The 16,753-nt window shown below is 38.4% G+C and overlaps 1 long non-coding RNA gene across 1 annotated transcript in view; it reads right to left on the bottom strand.

Moving 5' to 3' along the window:
• LOC128788324 (uncharacterized) overlaps positions 1-16,753 on the bottom strand; it is a 37,444-nt gene that overhangs the window by 15,519 nt on the left and 5,172 nt on the right. The gene's annotated exons all lie outside the window — the stretch shown is intronic.

Here is a 16,753-nt window from a genome sequence, read left to right as displayed (position 1 = left end):
AGACTAAAAATTAAAACATATGAAAAATACCATTGTGGTGAGTCTCATGTGAAGTCCATCAGAAAATGCAGTCTGCCAAACTGGCACAATAAAATCTGTGTCCTTGAGATCAATCCAGTTCAATGAAGTTCATTAACATAAACATAACAGTAAGTCAAGCCTGTACATAGGTTTATTTCCATGCTGCACTTCTCCCTTCCAAATGTTCTGAAGTTGCACTATATTTCATTGGTAGAGTCTCTGTGAAAGGGGTTCTGAAATGGAACTGCATTTCTCAGAAATGTGATTGTAAACCTGTGTGAGAGACAACCTGGGTTTGAGATTTTATGTGGCACCTTTGGCCACTCACACCCAGGACAAAAAGGAGAAAATGAATACATTAGTACAGATATGAACAATACACAGGAACAGAGTGAAAGGCTGAGATTCTATTGATACTGCAAATTAGTGCTTTTCCCGGGGCCAGCTGGCAAACACCATTTCATGTACCACTGATGGGAAGCAAAAAAAAAAATGCTCGACAGACATCCACACCTCCATTCTGTGGTTACTAATACCATTTCTAATGAAGGCTTGAAAAATACCTTCAGGGATATTGCCACGTAAGATTCTGACAGTGCCTCTGCACGATCATGACAACACGCCCAATAACCTTTGAGAAACCAGAAATTCTGCCATGCCAGACTTTGATTAAGGACAAACTTTGAAATCAGGAATCTTTGTTGTATATGCAAGAAGGCTGCACCATATTATATACATGCATCTGAAGTACCAGAAGTGCTCTTTCACACATGGAAAAATATTGTCTGTTGAAGGACAAAAGAAAGTACGGATCCAAAATCTGTGTGCCAGACATGCTGGAAAACTGCATAAATATATGGAGGATGGGGGGAGAAAAAATCAAACTAAACCCAAACCCACACAGTGACCAGCTGCAGCAAGGCAACAAATACCTCAATGAGAAGCAACAGCTGGAAATAGTCAGTTCCAGGACCTACTGCAGACAGAAGCAGAGATCCTAAAAATGCAACAGGCCTGGATGGAAGTGACAAGAAAATATGTTCTACAAAAATCAGCACATGGAATGGGACTGTTTTTCAGTGTGCAGAGAACCAAACTACTAAATTATTTTTATTCTTCTTTTTCCATAAGTCTTAAACTTGTTCTAACCATCTATTCCCCTTCCTTTCCCAGACTCCAACATTGTGATGCTGCAGTTAAAGAAATAAAAGTTTCTTCAGTGTTCTTTGCTACAAGTCTTTGTACTCAAAATTTGTGAAAAGTGTTTGTATGTTATCCAAAAAGTTCAGAATTATGTCATTAATCAACATAGTAGCTACAGAAAAAAAAAAAAAAAAAAAAAAAACTTTTCCATAATAAAATAACTTATCTCACACGTTTGCTTTCATTTCATGTTAGCTACCAGGACAAAGAATTAGATAGCAGCATTTGCTTGTTTTCTTTACTTTTCATCTCATGTTTTTATGAGTCCTAAAGACTGCTAAGAAATACCTACCCACAATTAGGGGTTGGTCTAAACAAACCCAAATTACAAACCTATTTACAGCAGCAATTCCTCATGACAATTTGCACAGATTCCCACTATTAGTCTGAATTTTTCTTGTATCAAAACCCATCTGCAACATATGCACATCTTTTTGTCAATCCTCTTTGGGGAGGGAGAGGAACTCAAAGTTTACTGACATAATGGAAAGATGGTATCAAAGGAAGCCAGAGAGACATGGGCAGAACAGAATCCCCAAGCAGAGGACAGTAATGTTGGAGAAGAAACACAAGGAAAGGCAGATCTTGCTGGTGGCATTAAGCAGAAAGCCCAAAGTAGAAAGGAGCTCAGCTACCCTCCAATTAATTGTAAAGATGCACATTTGCTCTGCTTGGTCTATGTGTGGCTAGGAAGACTTGTTAACTCCCTGCAGCATGTTTGGACATTTTAATCACTTTGGGATCAAAATAATAATCCTGGCTTTCCTATGCAGTGGTAAAATACAGCCTCAATAGGCTTTTCAAATACTATTTACATGGCATGACTCATTAAGTGCTGTTTCAGTGCCATTCTTCCATACACATAAAGGAGGGAATAGTGACTCCATTCCAAATTGAAAGATTGACAGCTATTTAAAGGGGGGAGGCCACATACAGACACCAATTTAGTGGGGCTGAACCTGCCCACTCTAGACCTGAATCTGACCCAAAATACCAAACTGGAAGAGAGATGCTCTATGGAATATGCTCTTTGCAAATATTTCTACTAAAAACAGTGAATGTATTAAAGTCGAAGTAAGAATCACTAATTCTGATAATAACTTCACATTTACAATGTTTTTTTTTTAATTGAGGCTTAGAAATCATCACAAAATAAATAAACCATACATTTATGTACATAAACCTCAATATCCAGTACACCTTTGATTTCATCTTTAGCCACAGACAATAGAAAGGTTCAATAAAGTCAAGTGACTTGATTGTGGATTAACCTCAAACCTCTGGCAAGACCTGGACTGCTGAACTGCCCATTATCTACCTTCTCCAAAAGCTCAGTTATGGTTCCCCCAAGCCTTCCTCAGACACTGGGACTGACCAGAAGACACTTAAACTCATGCCAGCTAACAAAAGGAAGTGCAGCACTGTTGTATTCATCGAGTGTAGCAGTGCAGCTCCAAGAGGAAGAATTCAGTGTCATCATTCATCTTGTGCACAACATGACCAACAGCTCCAGCCCCCCAGAGCTCCAACACTTGCCCCATCCAGGGCAAACAAGACTCTCTGTGGCTCCTACAGCCCCAGTGATTGGGGGACACAAAAGTCCACCTGCAGGCTATATAGAAGGCTCCAACAGACAGCCCTCAGTTGGGATGACATCAACCACAAGCATGAAACCTTCAGACATACTAGTCATCCAAAGGGGAGAAACCTGCGCAGTCTGAAGCAAATTTCACATAATTTAATAACATAATAGAGAATCTTAATTTAATAACATAATAGAGAATCTTAATTTTCAGATGCATTTAAGGCAGAGAAAATAATTGCTGTTATACATGTAGTTTGATGGCAATTAGCTCAAACATGTTTTAAAAAAACACATGGTTGTTCAGTTAAAAAAAAACACGGCCAGTGAGATGCACAGAGTGTACAAGCATATAGAGAGCTTTGCTTGGAGTGCCCACATATCCATTGCAGAGAGGACACCTGTCAGTGTAATGTGACATCAGATTAAACAAAGATTTTAATTGATCCTAATAAGGATTCCTTTCACCACAGAAGATGAGCTTGTGTTTTGTGATACTGCTCTAAGTGAAAAAAGCATAATGGGGCATTTTACTGCCTGAAGAGAGACAGCCATTCTGATACCATCTCCTCTCCAGAAGGTTTTCACAGAGACCCATGTTCTCACTGACCCTGAAGTTACATGTGAAAGCAATTGGAGCTTTTCTAATTTTACTACCCATCTACCTCCATTAACTCCCCTTATTGCTTCAAGCATGGTAAATTCAGGATGTGATACACAATTTACCAACTCTTTCAATGAGTCTTAGCAAGTTTACTTCTTAAAAAAACAAAAAAAGCAGGGGGATAGAAGAGCAAATTTTGCTTCTTTAAGTCCTTTGGCTGCCACACACATTCAGATATGGGTACATACAAAGGCCTATGCTTTATAGCTCTCTTTATAACTTACTTAGTGCAGCAGTAAGTGATTACAAGCATTCACTTTGCCTGTTATTTCTGTAATTTTCTAACAAAATTTGCCTTTGCCTAAAAGCACAGAGCCTTCCTTTACATACAAGTCTCCTAAATGAGGATTCTGTTAAGAGTCTCTCTGAAATGAGCCTTAAAGACTGCTAATACCTGCTACGAGTCTCTCAGAAATGAGTCTCTCTTTGTACTTTTAGAAGAAGGAAAGAAATTTGCCTTCAAGAAATGCAAAGGGAAAGGTGGCAAACTGAGTAGATCCCTAGCCAAGAGGTATTATGGTTCTGTACCATTACAGTGGGAAAAAATGCCTTCATTTATGCAGTAGATTGAGAAGTACAGAGAAGAATTACAGTCTGATAGTGAAAGAAAACAACATGTTTTCTGTAGGTGCTGTGACTCTTCCAAGAAGGAAAGTCAAAGCACAAGGAACAAGAAATTAAATGGAAAGGCAAAAGAGGAAACACAGACACCTGGAGAACATTCATGTAAAGAAAAGAGACAGAGGTATCTCAACACACACACAGAGGAAAAAGAAATGGCAAAGGATGCACAAAAGGTGTCCAGGGAATTACGTCTGCTGAGCAGAGGTCCTGTGCCAAATTTTCATTCAGGATGACAGATAAGCCTTGATGCTGCTTGCTGCCTTATATGCAAGATTTAAAGATTTTTTTTTTTTTTAGGGAAACTGAGACAATTCTCACCTGAATTTTTGTTTTTCAGAGTAACATTAAATGATCAACTGACTTTGCTTTTATCAATGTACAACATGTCACAATAGAAATAAATGCATCTTGAAAGGACACTTTTCAATACCATTAAATAACGTATTAGGGGATGGGGGAAGGCAGAATTTACATTAACACAACTGCACCTGAATAACATGTGAAGCACACAAACCATTTGGTTGCAACTACAAAAAAGCAATTTAGCCACTAGAATTCCATGCTGATTTTCTGCTTTCTCGGAGAAGGGGGGCTTGAAAACCTGCTACTGACACAGCAAGCACAAAAGATGCACAGAAATGTTTGTGTTGGAAATATTAAATGTTCATGACTGATATTAATGTAAATCCGACTGTTATTAAGTATTTTGGCCAAATTTGCAAAAGTAAAAATTAACATTTACATTGTTTTAAGGTTACAAAATATGCAATGATTTCCAGCAAATTTCAGCACTGTTACTGCATAAAATAAACCAAATAACTTGTAGACTGTACCTGGTTTTAAACTTGAATACAGCTCACACTCTGAAACAAACTCAAACAAGCTGAAAAAGTTAGCTCCTCAAACCCATACTCCATGGACTGAGCTTTTCCTGTTTTACATGACTATTGCACATCAGGAGTTAGTACCTATTATTACTTAGGGCAATTAAATTAAATATACAAGCCCAAGAAGCCATTTCATAGTAACTATTGTGTCATTCTTCTCCTAAGAAACATTAGAGTGTAAATACTTAGAATGTGACACTGAGACAGGAAGGTTCCAAGCTATTTACAGAATGTAGGCAGAGACAAGGAACTCTGTTCTTCACAACTCCCTTGGCTCAGAAAGGTCAATTAGACACTTGCTAGTAGGAAAGGCATCCTGTTAATAGAATCATGGTTTGGTGTGAGACTGCAGTTAGGCTTGTAGGTTTTGGAAAGCAAAATATTGAAAGTATATGTTGGCAATTCTGGTTTATCAATCCAAAATTACTAAAGATCTAGCTTGCTAAACCAGAAAACTGACATCTCTTTTCCCTTTTTTCATCTTGGGCTTTTGGGCCTTGAGTTTAGTTAACTATTGGTCTTCATTATGCTGTTATACTGTGATGATTAGTCACCTCCAATATACCATCTTCTCTATTTTTTAAATTTTATGTCAAATTTCAATTAAGAAGTAAAGCAATTTAACACAAGAGAAAATTTGATCTCAAATTCTTCAGATAAAAACTTCTGTGCAAAATGCAGGCCAACCCAAATACAAGTGAAATTACTCCTTCAGTTCATCAGTCTTTTCATCATCAGTACAGTGATTTTATAGACTAATATAAATGGTCACAAACATCAAAGCAAATTCTCAGTTTTTATTTAGGCAAATGCCTAAATAAAATAAGAATAAGAAATAAGCTTATTATTAAGAAATAAGCTTTTATAAATAAAATAAGAAATAAGCTGATTCTTCATGTCATGGTCACCTAGTTGTAATTAGAAATACCTGTGGCAAAGGCCACTGTAGGGGAATATACATAACAATATATTAGGTGTAATCTGTGCATATGGTGATACGTGTCTGTTTATAACAAGCAATATAAAAAGGATCAAGTATGATTTGTGATAAGTATTTATGCGTAATTTGTTCTAGTTTAGCACTTTTTAAACACTATGACATCATTGTTAATTCCAAACCTCTTGATGTAGTTAACCTGGTTTATAAGAGTATCACGTTCCCACTTGGGCACAAGAGAAACAGAATACTGAACATCACCCCTAAGATCCTTCCCAAAGGCACCATCCACTGTTCCACTCAAGATCTTAAACTCTAACAACACAAAATCCTAGCCATTAAAAACCTTCACACATGAACATATCCACTTACTGTTTCAACAAAAATCTTCTAACTCAAAGCTGTAGCTCTCCTGAATAAATTGATTCTTTGTTTTACTTTGTCCCCACCTAGGCAATAAGAGATATTAGAACTGAATACAAGGAACATCATTATTTACAGATTGTATTAATTACCTTATTAATGATGTTAATAATGATGAAAAAAAAAGAATACTCAAGACTTTACAATGGACCCAAATGTTCATTTGTGTCAATGGCAGCCAACACATACACATTGCTGCCAGAGTAGGAACCTAAAATTAAATACCTTCTAAGTAAATTAACAAAATTTCCTTCCCTCAATTTGTTCCTTAGTGGAACAGCTAACATGGCAAACCTGCTGTCTAACCACAATAAAAATTCCAGTGAATCCCTGCATTACTGTTCCAGTAGGTATGCAGCAGAAGAACTGTGTCAGCCAAACTTTAAATTAAATCTGAAATGCAGGACATTATAGGAAAAAAAACAAAATCTGTTTGTACAAAGCATCCAGCATTGGAAGAATATGAAGCACAATATTGTCTACTCTCAGCTAAAATACAGAAAAAAATATGCTTACTAAATTCACTGCCTGAATTCTCCATGTCCCCACATGGTTTCACCACTGCTGCATTCCCTTTACAGCCAAGAGATGAAAGCAGGAATAGCTGAGTATTCAGATCACTGCAACAGTGAAGTCTGGAATTCCAGCCACTCATTTAGATCTGAGCAAAGCCCCGTGATCTTATGCAACAATTGTTTCGTGGATTGCATCACACATTTACTTCATGTAAGATTCTGATTATTTTAAGTACAGAATTAATCTTTTCAGATGCAGGTCTGAGCTGGCAGTACAAATGAGCAGCTGCTTCACTGGGTGGTTTAAGTAATATACCTCTGCCATGGCAAGCGGGGAGTTTGTAGTGGTGACACCAACAAGAAATATGATCTCTCTGTTGAAAGGTGTAAGACATAGCTGGAGCCATAAATCACTAGCTGTTTTGAAGGCCAAACTCAGAAACATGCTTTGCTTTCTCTCAGCTTGCCATCAAACATCCATCCTCAGCAGGGACAAAACAGCTCTTCCAACAGGTACTTCTAAAAGACCTTTTTCCACAGGACCTGCTGCAGTGATTTAGGGCAGTCCCTAGATCCTGTAAAACTTTCTCCTTCATCTTTGGATCACTAATTTTTTTTTTTTTTTTTAATTCTCTCCATACTCAACACTTCACAACAGCACTGCAATGACATGACCTCTGTCTCTGCAAAACAAAGTCCTCAGCAGAGGCAAGACCAGGACAAAATAAACCCTCCTAGGGCAGGGCTGTACTGCCTCTGATGAAGATAAGGCAGTTTTTTCCTCTATGCAGACACTTCCTTTTTGCAAACTTCTTTTAAAAACTTGCTGAGTGTGGACAATCCTCCGACAATTTCATTTTGTCAGGGACGGACTAAGCTTCTCTTTCCCCCATACAATACTCCATAAATCCTGCCAACAATCTCTATGCTTCCCACTAGCACCCCATAGTTTGTCTGCAGCTCTGATGCCTCAGGGCTGCACAGGGCCTGGCAGAGCCTATAGAGAAGCCTTGTATAAAACTAGAGTATCTAACGGGGCACCCCCTGTCAGGCCTGGCTGTAGTTCAGAGGTTATTAGCTGGGTCACGACAGACAGACGTGGGACAACTGAGTAATTCTCATCTCCTTAGGAAATCCAGTTGAAGCAAACGTTTGGGAGACTATTAAAGGTTTTCTCTGCAAAATCTAAGACTGAAGTTTAACACAACAGCACAGCAATCTTTAGTCTGAAAGTCTGAGAGAGAACTACCACAAAGCTTCTGTGGTGCATGGAAGGTGAAACGTGTTACAACTCTGGTTTTATGCGGTTATGAAAGCAGACAGGAATCATTGGCCAAAAAGTTTCTAAATATAAAAGACAAGTTTTAGACACTAGAATGGCTAAAATTAACATTATAGGTGAAAACTTTGCTAGACCAACCCTAATGTGGAAAAGTATGCATTTTAGGCAAAATCATAAATACTAACCTGCACAAATGAAATTCAGAACTACTAATTAAAAAAAAAAATCCGAGTTACTAGTGCCATTTTCTTTGTTTCCCGTTGTGTTCCTTGGTTGACTTGCAGTCCCAGATAGGGTCTGATCCAGTAAATGTTTCCAGATGTAAGGCTTGTATTTAATACTCCACCTAGAAGTAAATCTTATTCCCACTAGTTACTGTTTGTATAACCCTTCAGAGTTCAGCCTTAAAGTTAAAAAAAAAAAAAAAAGGGGGGGAGAGGGAAGTAAAAAAATAAGTCCATATCTACTGGAAAGTTAACAACTTCGTACTCCCTGTCAAAGAGAAGGGAACACAGACCTAGGCCATCAGTCAAAATCTGCAGATCATCCATTTTAGTAAGATAAAATTCACACTGACTTCCATGGAACACAGGACCTCCCCCAGTCATTGCCAACCTGACTCAGACCTACCCAGGAAGGAGAGCGTGGGGCAGACAGTGACAATCTCCTGACCCTTCCCACCGCTCTGAGAAATAGCACAGCTTCTAGGGCATCATTCTACCGCTCGAGAAACTGCGATGGGACCGAAGGAAGCTGCTACCCAAATGCCCACACCACAGACAGAGAGCAGGTTCACTCCCTGCAGCACTTCTGTACCACCCAACACGTGGGGCCGGCCCTCGGCTGCACAGGGCACAGCAGATCCCTTCCCACACCATCTCAAAGTCTTTAGGGCATCGACTCAGTGACTCCAGGCTTTCCTATCACTTCTCAACCTTCCTTGAAACTCAGGCCACAAACCCAGCAAGACATGGCAATGCTAAAAGCTACTTTCAGAAAACTCCTGCAATCAGGTCTATGATGCTGACAGCTCTCCTGTGTCCCACTGCATGCCAACATAAGAAATCAAATGAACCCTTTCAACGTTGGCAAGAAGCCATAATGGGATCACTAAGACTTAACTTTCTGCAAAAACAGAAATAACTTCTACTTGTATCCAGAAATCCAGTGCCTCTTAGATAATTTACCTCTCCCAGACAAACACAAATATATATACACACTACAAACTGCCTCTAAAAGTATGTTCAGAGATCCTGGGAGAAATCTTCTTTGTTTTCTTTCCTGTTCCTTCCAACAGCATAACTGAGTTTTTTTTTGAGCTACATCATTTTACCTCCTTTGAAGAAAAGAAATCAAGTATTTTCCCCTACAAATAATTTTAAAGTTGCTTTATTAATGTAAACTCCAGAAATAAGAAAACAGAAAAGTCAGAGTAATAGAACATTCCAGACAGTTTGTTAAATAAAACACAGCAGCACCTCTTGGGTGCTGGAAGCGTTCATGCTTCAGCCTAATGCCTTTACAGCAGCCCCGTCATGTGTTAATGATTACATATATTCATTCACTACCAAAAATAGTTTCCTCTAGAATTATGCACAAAGAACATTTGTCCACAGTGAATTTCAAGCTTGGCTAGTCTGCTTGGGTTACAGTTACTCCTAATTTTACAGTGGCAAAAATCCAGAAGTCTACTTTGTGCTAGCAGTTTATCTTTTATGTCAGAATACGTTCTCCAGTCATTCAAAAGTTGGGAAAGCAGCAGCACCTAAAAACGGACATCTTTATTGATGGAGTTATCACAACATACAGATTACCATAACAAAATCCCAATTATCTTATCTGAAAAAGCATTTCTGTCTCTCCTTCACACCCCCCCCCACCTTCTCTAATTTTGGTCACCTCGAGAAACCACAAGTAGCAGCTTCCTGATCACTTTCACGTGCCTTAAGGAATCAGTACATGCTATCAAGACTGAAACATTTGCAAGCTTAGTTTACAAGTTACAAAACCAGTAGAAAAGGAAACATCCAACAAAAAAATTATGTGAATTTTTAATATGTCCACTGCCTTACAAAATATGAGTGCTGGAGTGGTGGGCAAAAGCTGCTGCACATTTTTCTAAGTACAGACATATATTACTTAAGGTGTAAAACATTTTACATATATTTGAAAAGTTAGCCACATAGAAGCCTCTCAAAGTTTTCTCCTGTGCTGCTTTGAAGCCATCTATTCTCCCCCTCTCCCCTCCTTTTTTTTTTTTTTTTTTTGGATTCAGAGAAAAATTGCTCCATTCCTGCTTGGAATCCAAAGGAGAACAGGAAGTAACGTCTGAGCTCCATAGAGATTCATTTTTATTTGCTTACAGGACGTGGCGGATTCAAAAACTGGCTTCATTTTCCAGTATCCTTAAAGGACCTGACTTTTTATTTTTTTCTTTTTGGCAGGGATCATGGTTGGAACTTCAAGTTCAGCCAAAATAGACAATAAAACAGTAAGAAGGCATAATGCCAAAAATGCAAAGGCAGCAGCGTCCAGAGCATAATTCCACCCTTTCTTCTCTCCCCCCCCGCAATGATTTACAGAGGAAAACGTAAAAAACAAAAATCCTTCTTTGTCCTAGAATGAACTCATATTTTAACAGCCTACAAACATCTCAGACCCACTGGAGGCAAGCTAAAGAATGATATTGCTCATTTAAGATGACAGATTTTTTTTTTAATCCATATGTTTTATTGTTATGTTCTTTTGAATATCCTACTTTGTTCTCCTTCTTGGGAGAAAACATTTGTATGAAGTAACAACATGTGGAATCTCTCACACAACACAATATGAAATTTGGTTCAAGAGTAGCCTCTTTCTTTTTTCCTCCTAGTTCATGATACGCATTTTTAGACACTTCTCACTAGAAGTATGCCTGTGTTAGCCTCTAAGCCAAAACAGTCCCAATTAATTAAAAAATCTCATTTGCTGCAGCAAAGATGATTTTTTTTTTCTTTTCAGGAGGGTCTAAGCTGCAAATAATGCTCTGAAAATGATATGCAATGACGAACAAATAAGTAAAGCTTCTTTGTGAGCATATGTGCAAATGTTTCCTCACGTTTTCAACAGGAAGCTAGGCAGGATGAGTCTGGGAGAAGGTCTGGAAACTGTATAGCAAAATTGGAGGGAAAGACAAAAATAGATTTTAAAGAGGATATTGTCTTCCTTACTGTATTAATCGTTGTTTGGAATTAGAAGCTAACTATTCAGTGTTTCCTTTCCATCATATAAAATTGAACCTATATAATTTGCAGAAAATATCCAGAAGCCACACAATGCCTTCTATTTATTAACAAGAGTCAAAGAACTACCTCTGTGGAAGCTTCTGTCTAACTTGGAAACCAAAAATGGCAGAGTAGAGGCCAGTTCCTTTAAATAGGAAGTGCAAAGTGCACCTGAAAAATATTAACTTTTTCCTTTTAAAGAGAGGAAAGAAAAAATAGCTACGACACGTGCATTAAAAACAATTAAACTGATAGTTGAAGACAAAAGGGTAGATATTCTGGCAGGGTGCAAAGTATTTTTGCAAAGCATTTGTGAGGCCAAACACTAGAAACGTGTGACTGTAAGGAAAAAGACAGAAAAGACCATCAAATCACCAAGAATTTAAACAGATGGTTTTCCGAGGAACTGTGGTATGAGATCACTTTGAAACAGGTGAGGCAAAATGGCACAGCAAACTGAGCTAGGGAAAATACAACTCTTCCAGCAGGATTAGTAGGAGCACAGTACAATTAGCAATGGGGGATAAAAGGGGAAAAAAACCCAAGTTCTGAGTTAAGTTACATGGCTGTGGCATTTCAGGTTGCCCCATTCAGAGAAGAAAACACAGCAGGTACAGTAAGTTTAAATATAAAACAGATGGTATCTGCACAAACTTCTGCTGATCTTGGAAACAGAAAAAGGCAAAACAAAACAAAACAAAAAACCCCAAAAACTTCACACCCCATGCAAACATTCAGGAAAATAAACACAGAAAGGATGAAACCATTGGCTGCTACAGATTCTTTACCAAATCCCTGCAATTTTAAAATGATGAATGTTAGCTTGCCTATTTGAATGCTTCAATAAGCAAGTATTGGCATGAGAGATGTATCTTGCTTACTGTCACATCAAAAACCACATGACATTACTAGAGCAAAGACCACACAGCATTGTGGACTAGTGTGACCTTCTAAAAGAAAAAAAAAAATAGGAAAAAAACCCACAATGGAAGATAACATTATAGCTGCTAAAAATATATCCACTAGTATGCCTATGTTTCTAGAGGAAAAATTAGGTTTTTGATTATGGATGTCCTGGACAGAAAGCACAACTTCATCTGAATCATTACGTCCCTTGTGAAAATTCAATTTCTAGTCCATTTTTTATCCATCCTACACAGGAAGTCCAGCTTGCTGGCCGGCTGAAGGGACCTTTAGGGGTGTGTTAGGGAAATGCACAAAGCAGCACATTTCCCAACTGCTCCAGCATCTCTTCCTGCCCTCCAGCCTGGCTGGGTGCTGTGACACCTGGACATCCCTCAGGCTCAGTACTGCACTGACCAACAACATGCACTGATTTGAGGCAATTCCCAACTGTTTTGCATCCATTTGTCTCCAACCACAAGGCTGACCCCTTGTACAAAAGAGAGCGCATAAGAGCAGTTTAAATTTTCAAGCACTTTCTGTGTGAAATTTTTTTTTAATTGTCAACTTAAATCCCAAACTTCCCTCAAAACTGAACTCCACTTTACCCCATGGCTAAATGAGAGGTCAGTCTGCAGTTCTAGCCTGAAGTCATACACCAGAAATAACAACCATTTGTACAACAAAGTTAGCATGACTCCTCAGGACACTACAAACCCAGCACAGCAGATGCACTGAGGCATTTTAGAATGGAACAATATTGTTGCAATATGCCCCAGTGATATCAATATCTTTTGGGTCTGTAAATGCAAATGATGATTATAACCAAAGAACCTGGAGATGGGGTGCTCAAAGTCAGGGCTGTTGGTAGTTTGGGTTTGGTGGTGATTGCAGGTGAGGTGGGGGACAGTGTTTGGTTTAGGTTTTATTTTCAGGTTCTTTTTCTTTGTTTCGCTGATTTCTTGTGTATGTACAAACCCAAGTGGGAAAGACAGCACATTGGAATCTGTCCACTGCTTTTGCAGTGACGTCAGATGAAAGGGCTCATCTAAATTCCAGGAGCAGCAAAGTACAAAGGGAGCTGATTTTAGAGCTGAATAATTTTCACTCTAAGAGGACTCACTTGGCATTAACAGAGATCCTGTATGTGTTTATTTACTGGTACCATGTTCTCTGTTAACAACCCAAGAAGAAAAAAAGCCCATCCCCACATGCTCTTTATCAGCCTCAGGAACACACTGTTCAAACGACAGCAGAATGGTTAAGTGGCCTAGTGGGCCTACAAGCAAGAAAGAGAGCTAAGACCAGAGGAACGGGAACCAAGCCAATTGTCTAGACAGCAGGCAAAAAAACATGCCTGCTAAATTTAATCAGCTGCCTCCTTTACTTTGTAAAGTGAATGGGTAGATTAGAGACAGGGTGACACATAATTTGTGATTGAAATTGCTTGTTTAATCATAATTTAAAAAGAGATGAACTTATCCCAGTTCCATATCCATCATTCTTACATGTACACATAAACCAAGAGCCATCTTCACAATAAACAGCAGCTGATGAAAGCCTCCAGCTTCAGCAGTGGCTCTGCGCTCTCTGTATCTTTATAGATTCTTTTGCTCATCCCCTCACTTGCCTTTACGAGAGAAAAAGAAGCCCTTTTTCAAGCTACCATAAGTTTTCTGCTCTTTATAGTGGGTCTTTCAAGATTCAGACTGGCAGCTTCTTTCTTGAGAAGGGGCAAAGTTGGCAAAGGACAAATAACATGATTTATAACATCTACTGACTAGGATCCATTGCCCAGGCTGTGGTACAGAACAGCTGGCAGGACAGTGAACAATAGTTCTTATTAGAAGTCTGCTATTTAAACCAAGTAACTATATCCAAAATTTGATCCAAAGCCCTTAGAGGAAACATGGTGAAATTCTAAAACTTTAGAGGAGGTGGGGGACAGGCACGGGGAGAAATCTTCCTTTGGTGGCATACGTGTCTGTAAGTCTAAAAACCCAATTTAACCTTGCTCTAAAATTTAAGACGGAATTTGTGATTACAGGCTTCGTGCAGTACATCACCAGTGGGACAGAAAACAGAAAAAAGGAACCTTAGAAACATTCAGAGCTAGAGCAGAAAACTATCAATCCCAAAATGGTGTTAATGTAATTTCTTAAGTTGCACCTCTCACCACCATTTCTATCTTAAATGACTGAGATCTGAGAAAAAGGAAAATGAGTTGGTAAGATTATTTCTAGTCACTTTTAATCTGTAATACAGCCACTGAAAATCCCAGTGGAAATTTTAATGAACATCTGAATATTACGCAATACTGTTGTTTAAAGTTTCAGCTCTTCACATACTTTACACTGCTTATGGCAGCAAAAATAACTCTCAAGCAACTGTATACAGAATTGACAAAGTTTTGCTTAAATCTACTTTAAAAAGTATTCAAATGAAATATGTAAAGCTGAATAGTCAACCTTATGAAATTAATAACTCCCTTTGATTTGGGTTTTGGGGTTTTTTTTCTCAGAAAACATCAAATTACTTTATATTACTTTCTCTGGTTAAAATACAATAGTGTATTACGACAGTCTTTTTAAAAACAGAGAATGGTTTCAATTTACATCCAGTATGAGGACACTGTAAAAATTTAAAATCTTTATACTTCTTTTAATCTAAAATAAAATAACTAAAATATATTTAGAATAAATTTAAAATATATTTAGATTAAAAGAGTACTCCCATGAATATGCTGGGCAGTGCTTTCTGAGACTCTCCAGTGAGTTACAAGCTTATTCATTCCAACAGAAACAGCTAAAATGCAGAATATACACAGAAAACGTATTCAAAGTTCATAATCGCAAACACTGATATTAAAAATCCTATCTCCTGCACTTAGACTCAGAGAACATATACACACCATAAAATTCACACTGCAGTTCAAATAACCCCTATTTCACATGATGTCAGAAGTGACAGAACAAGTTCTTTATTGGCTTTTGATCATGTCTGTAAAAAACCAAACAAACTAAAAAAAATTGCATCTGATTTACAGATAATCATGATCAAAGAGATTATATTTAAGTGAACAGCTATGATCACAGCAGGTCCCCATAATCACCTTGCAGTATAAAACACTGAAAAATAAACACTTTCCAGCTCCCCAAAGTAAAGCATGGATATAATTTATTAAATCAACATATTACCTCTTAAAAATGTCTGCTCACACATAACTACAATATGCTGGTAACAACAAACAATATATCTCTTCTTTATAGATGCACAGAAACACCCACACTTTAATTTTTTTAATAGGTGCAACTATTTAAATGGGAAAAAAACCCGAGAAGAATTAGGAAGTGAACCTATATGGAATCAATAGACTACTACTGAGCAGATGATTTTTCAGTCACCCTTCCACATCAGGGTTGCTTGGGGTTCCATGCACCAGCATAAAAGCACACCAGCATAGAAGAGAACAGCACTAGAGGCAAGACAGACTTAGTGTAAAAAAATTTAAAAAGTCAAATCCCATATTTGCAATAGGCAAGATCCTGTTCCTCAGTGCCCTGCAAAGCTGCTGTGACTGTGTCACCTCTGAGAAACAGACAATAGTGGGTAAACGAAACCACTACAGGGCACGGATAGTTGGGGCTTTATTTCAGTTCATAGTCAAAGCACATAGGATCTAAAATACAGCCCTCAAAGAGGACAGATTTCAGCCTTTCTTTATTGTCTTAGATACACAGAGGAACAGGCAGAAGGCACATGCTGTGAGCCCAGAAACTGTGAAACAAGGTGAAGATGGAAGACAAAATTGATATACCAATGAGAGAGCAAATACTTATGCGAACGACTTTCTGATACCCATAAATGCATGCAATGGAACAGATCTTTAAAAATATAAGGAAGAGGATATAAGGCGATACAAGTGAGCTGGTATATCAAACTGGTGTGTATTTGATTCCAGGGTTAAAAGTTAAATGAACAGACACATCTTGGCAAAAGGCCAGCTCCTAACAGAACACAAACCTCGTAAGATTTGAGTTCTGGTTTTGATTTCAAACCCATGAACTTTAAGTGGATTTGAAATCACGCAAAACATGCTCACCCATTGCTATTCATAACAGGAAAGACAGACAAGATCTTTTTGGGGCACAGACCACACTATGGCTTCCCAACCTGAAGCTGGCAGAGCAGAGCCCATGCATCCCGCTTGGAGACGGCACAAAGGAGTGACCCGCAGCTGGCAGTGCCCCTCCTGGGACTGCCGAGTGACCCAAAAGTTCTCTTTTGTCTGGGATTTGCTGCTTTTGTTTTTGCTAAGTTTACAAGGAAAGGTTTCTATTCAAGGAAGCAAAGAAGGGGGAACTGGGGAACCTCCTGCAGCATTTCAATGGCCTAGCTGGAGCTGCACCCACGCACAGTGATGTCACAATCCCTGCGGGCTGAAAAAAC

Source organism: Vidua chalybeata, chromosome 5, assembly GCF_026979565.1.
Source record: "Vidua chalybeata isolate OUT-0048 chromosome 5, bVidCha1 merged haplotype, whole genome shotgun sequence".
In the NCBI taxonomy this organism is placed as follows: domain Eukaryota; kingdom Metazoa; phylum Chordata; class Aves; order Passeriformes; family Viduidae; genus Vidua; species Vidua chalybeata.
The sequence above is the reverse complement of the archived record's forward strand: the minus strand, read 5'-3'. Positions and strand labels throughout refer to the sequence as shown.